The 5,559-nt window shown below is 39.3% G+C and overlaps 1 long non-coding RNA gene across 1 annotated transcript; it reads left to right on the top strand.

Moving 5' to 3' along the window:
• The first annotated feature begins 1,155 nt into the window (after positions 1 to 1,155).
• LOC122049049 lies at positions 1,156 to 3,759 on the top strand. The gene is made up of 2 exons (XR_006130794.1): positions 1,156 to 1,431; positions 3,520 to 3,759. It is a non-coding gene; the product is annotated as an uncharacterized LOC122049049 (long non-coding RNA).
• The last annotated feature ends 1,800 nt before the right edge of the window (positions 3,760 to 5,559 follow it).

The raw sequence follows: 5,559 nt of genomic DNA, 5'->3' as shown, positions 1-5,559 counted from the left end.
GGCGATCAGACACTGAGCAGGCAAAAGTCCAAACAGGTCTGGAGGACTATGTTTGGCAGGTAAGTTAAGGTAAGCAACTGGAGGAGCGACAATGAGGTCGAGTTCCCAAAGGGAACAACCTAAGGTTGTTGATCCAACTGAAGAAACCGAGAAGGTTTCCAAGTTTAGATCAAGATAGTTCTATTGTCTAATATTGCTCATGCATAATATATTATTACTGTTCAAACCTTTGTTTTGCAGGAATATTGTTTAACTCTATTTTGCAGGTTTGGCCTGATCGATCGACCGAACAGGAGGATCGGTCGACCGAACCAGCTTGACTCAGACCAGAGATCAGTTCAGATCAAGCGAAACAGAGTTCAGTCCGGTCAAAGCTTGATCGATCGATCGAACCAGAGGATCGGTCGACCGAACCATGGAGACTCAGCACTAGACAGCTCATCAGCAGCGATCAGCAGAAAAGGGGAAAAGGGTTGATCGGTCGACCGAACCAGAGGACCGGTCGACCGATCCAATCAGAATTAATTGCAGCATTAATGAAGATCTCGGCTGATTTCGACGAACAGGGAAATAGACTGTTCGGTCGACCGAAAAATAGGTCTAGTCGACCGAACCATTTATGAGCATTTACTACAAAAGATCAAGCCAGCTTCTATTTTCGGCGAGGAAGGAATGGAGTCAGGTTTGGTCGACCGAACAGAGGGATCGGTCGACCGAACGCTCAAGGAACTTATAAAAAGTGCTCGAAGTCAGAGGCTACGATAAGACTTTCTGATCAACTCAAGTTCTATTCTGCAAGTTGTTCGTGCTTCATCAACTCTGCAAGTCATTCCGATAGTGCCGACCGAGCTTCGACTTTCAAATCTATTGTCGGTATCTTTTATTTTGTATTGCACTTAAATTCATTTAAGATAGTAGGAGTCTTACTATCTTAAACATCTTTGTATCTATACTGTAAGGACCCACGGGCGAAATTAAAGAATTTATTTATGAAACTGTCTAAGGTCACACAAGCGCAAGTTAAAGGATTTATTTGCGAAATATTCTATGAATTTTAGAAAAAAATTTCAAATTTTAATTAAATTTATATGACATATTTTAAGGGGATATAATTATTAAATTTGATGGAAAGCATATGATACTCGGTTAGGTTGGGAGTTGATTTAGCTTAATTAACTTAAGGGTAGGAATATTAAACCTAGGTATTCATCTCTCGGCCGATTCCTCGCGATTTTTCCCAAAGTCGCCGACATAACCTCCGAACGGTGCTTCCCACCGTGCCCTAAAGCTTCGATCAGATGCCACTACACGCGGACGAGCTTCTGGAAACGGCCTCTTCGACGGCGCTAAAGCCTCGGTGAGAGCTTCGAGCGGTGGTATGAGGGAGAGAAAGGCAAGTTCATATCCTTATGGTATTGGGAGATCTATGAGGTATGGGATAGGAACGTAGAAGTTGTGAAATGTTTTTCTATGTGATCAGATCGGTCGTATAGTTTGCGATTGATTTCTTCCCTGTAGAGTTGTGATTCGGCTTGAGGTTCCGTTGATGTTCTTGCTCGATTTGCATTGCTTCTGGATTCTTACCGGTGCGTTTTGTTTTGATGGAGTTCAATTTCCTCGGAGTGTTCTTCCTGTGGTTCTTCTGGTGTTCGATAGGCAGTGATTGAGTTTGGATACGAATTCTTCCATGAAGATGATGTTTCGAGTTTTTTTTTCTGTGTGACACTTGTTTGTTTAAATGTTTGACTGAGATATCAAATGTGGAATGAGTTGTGGTTGAGTTTCTTGAGAAGTTCTAAATTTGGTTTAAGGTTTCCGTGAGGTATTTGAGCCGATCTTGAGATATCGTGAGGACTCTTGATTTGGTTTGCGATTACAGCGGGTTGGCGGTTCGATTTGTGGTCTCAATGTCGTTTAGTTATGGTTAGGCTTGCTGATACGATTTCTTTGAGGTTCTATGCTATTTCTCAGGTTTCCATCGGGTTCTCTATTTGTACCTGTTCACAGGACGGGTGAACTTGGTGGGTAGTGGATGCTTCGCAATTCTTTGTTTCGTTTTGGTTTCTTGCCATATCCTTTGGATTTCATGTGCAGCATTGCTGGATTGGTTTAGAATATGTAGAACTAATTCGACGTTGCTCTACTCCGGTAGTTGTGGACTTGTTTGGTTTTAATGCGGGGTTGATCTGCCTTTATGATAATCAAGGTTTTTCGTAATTGATCCAACAGATTTTAATACATTTGCTATGGCGGTTACAAGTACTTGATGGGTTCTAGATTTTCAAAATGGTATTAATTGGTTGGAGATTTCTGCATTTGTGATTTTTTTGGGTTTCTATCGATTGGGTTTCAAATTGGTGGTTTAATCAAGTAGATGATAGGGTGTAGTCATTGTAGATTGATGTGGTTCTGTTGTGGTTAGTGCTGTATAAAATTGTGTATGCTTGTGATCTTCCTATATGACTACATGTTAGCTTCCCTACTTGTGATCTTCCGTTACTTTGATATACTTGATTTAAGTACCGGATTTAGCTTGGGATCGATGATGTTATGATTTCTGCTGCTTTTGAAGGACTTGGATAGGTTACAAGTGCTTTAGGCACGGATTGGAGATACTATGTTTTTGTTCTTATTTCTCTAATTTTCATGAAATGCTGGAATGATTTGGAATGAATTGCCATGGATTTTTCTTGCGGATTTAGCTTGAAGTGTCCAGTGGCTTTGGTTAGCTGAGGTTTTAGTGTGTTTTGCTTGGAAATTGATTGTTGTGGATGGTGTTCTGCTCGTTTTGTGGTCGCACTTGTTTGGTTCTCAGGTTAACTGTAGTTTCATGTGAAGGTTTCGGATTTCCTTTGCCATTGTAAGGTGTTTTCTTTTCTTCGGATTTCTTTGGTGTTCCGATTATTGGTTTTGTATATCTTACATTGTGGTCTGTTCTTATACGGATATGTATGATTATATTGTGATCGTTTCTCAATTTTGTTACGCATGATTTATATTGTGTATTTTATGTTACGTATGATTCGAAAATGGAAAGGTCTCTATGAATGGGAATGATTACTGAATGAATGAAATGGATATGCGTGATAGATTGTTACAGTATAGCGCGGATATATTATGTTTTCTTATATAGCTAATTGGATGAGTATGAGCATATGTGGTAGCAGTACGGGATGGGTGACCCGGGATGAGCTCCGGGGAGGGCCCATCCAAACTTGACTGGTAAATTATATATGGTTAGCTTCGGCTATATGACTGGATGCATGTTCTCTACGAGGTACCTCTAGGTTCATGGGACTGTTGACTGGCTCTAATTGTGGTTACCGGATATGTGACATATTCACCTTATTAGCTATGTAGGAACACTGTTGCATGTTATATCTTTCTTATGTCATACCTGGTTGGGCTATGTATTCTTTAAAAGGCTTCTAGTTGCTACTTCTACTATCTTATGGATATCTTTATACTCATATTGGTATGTACTTGCTGGGTCGTAGACTCACCACATTTATATTACAGGTGAGGATGACTTCCAAGATATGCTGGAAGGCCCACGGACGGAGTAGTCGAGGAGGCGGGATGGACGCATAGTTCTGTCCGTTGTCCGGGAGTGCAGTGCACACGAGATCTACCGTGAGAGATTTTCATTTTCTTTGTCATTCGGGTGGGGAAATGTTGAGGGGTTATTGTCATTATTGATACACATTTGTTGATACAGTCTTGTCTATTGGTTATGATAGTTCCGTTATGGTTCTGCAATGTGATCATTCAAATCGTAGTTGTTGATAGAGATTGGAAAGAAAGAAAAAAAAAACTTGGGATGTTTCATATACGAAGGCCCGCGGTCCTTGACCGCACCGATGGGCAAAGCACTATAACTCTTCTTTCCGAGGGTTTCGGAAAGAAGAGTTATAGTGCTTTGCCCATCGGTGCGGTCAAGGACCGCGGGCCTTCGAGTAGGAGTCGAGCTAGGCTCCGAACGAAGTAAATAATCTTGTCTCGTTTATTATTTCCGCTGCACGATTCTGATTTAAAAGTAAAAGAAAAGTTTTAAAAGAGTACGATATTCACCCCCCCCTCTATCGTACTCATCCGATCTATCACTTAGATCATCTAAACCATGTATTTAGACTAAAAAAGGCCTTATATGGACTAAAACAAGCACCTAGGGCATGGTATGAATGGTTATCTAATTACCTAATATCCAAGGGCTTTAACTAGTGTCAAATAGATCAGACCCTATTTGTCAAAACCATAGAAAAAGACATTTTTATTGCTCAAATCTATGTTGACGACATAATTTTTGGCTCAACCAACACTAAACTTTTAAAAGAATTTGTTAATTTAATGGAAAACGAATTTGAGATGAGTTTGGTGGGGGAACTCAATTTTTTCTTAGGCTTACAAATTAAACAAACCAAAGATGAAATCTATATTTATCAAACCAAATATGCTAAAGAACTAATTAAAAAATTCGGCATGGAAAACTCAAAAATTATAAACACTCCAATGGCAACAAATAGCAACATTGATTCTGACCCAGAAGAAAAACCAGTAGACCCAAAGTACTATAGAAGTATGATAGGTAGCCTACTCTACCTGACTGCAAGTCGACCCGATATTTTATTTACAGTAGGTATGTGCGCAAGATACCAATCCTGTGCAAAAGAGTCACACCTAACATATGTTAAAAGGATACTTAGATACATTAAGGGCACCCTAAATGTGGGACTTTGGTATCCTAGAACTTGCACCCTTGACCTTTTTGGCTATTCTGATTCAAACTATGCCGGGTGCAAATTAGATAGAAAAAGCACAAGTGGTAGTTGTCAAATTCTAGGTCAGTGCCTAGTAAGTTGGTCAAGCATAAAGCAACACTGTGTTGCTCTATCCACTACTGAAGCTGAATATATAGCCCTAGGAGAATGTGCTTCCCAACTTTTATGGATGATGCATACACTAAAAGACTACCAGCTAGAATACAAAAATTTTAATTGATAATGTGAGTTCAATTAATTTAACCAAAAATCCAATTCACCACTCTAGGACCAAACACATAGAGGTAAAACACCATTTTGTAAGGGATCATATAGCTAAGGGTGAAATTGTACTCAGCTATGTTGAGTCCAAATCAAACTTAGCTGACATTTTTACAATACCCTTACCTAAACTTGAGTTCAGTGCACTTAGAAGGCAAATAAGAATGTGTTGGGTAGAATAGTTTTTGACTTTCAAATCAGTTTCTTACTTCTATTTTTAAATATTTTATTTGTTTGTTTTCAAAACTTGTGAGTATGGTTTTATAAACACCTTTTAAATTGTTTTGAAAATTCTAGGAAAAATGGTTTCAAAATCCCAACTTTGCTAGATTTTCAAAATTTAGACTTAGCCTAGGCTCTATCTTAGAAATCATGTTCCCCTAGAATTCAGCTAGAGCATCTCATAAATACCTAGGTGTACCTTGATTGTGCTTGAAAAACATAGAATAGTGTGAGATGCATAGGGTACAGCCTGGACTCAAGAATGCTTATATCTGTGCATCAATATGAGTCTGGGCGT

Source organism: Zingiber officinale, chromosome 2B, assembly GCF_018446385.1.
Source record: "Zingiber officinale cultivar Zhangliang chromosome 2B, Zo_v1.1, whole genome shotgun sequence".
NCBI lineage: Eukaryota > Viridiplantae > Streptophyta > Magnoliopsida > Zingiberales > Zingiberaceae > Zingiber > Zingiber officinale.
The sequence above is the reverse complement of the archived record's forward strand: the minus strand, read 5'-3'. Positions and strand labels throughout refer to the sequence as shown.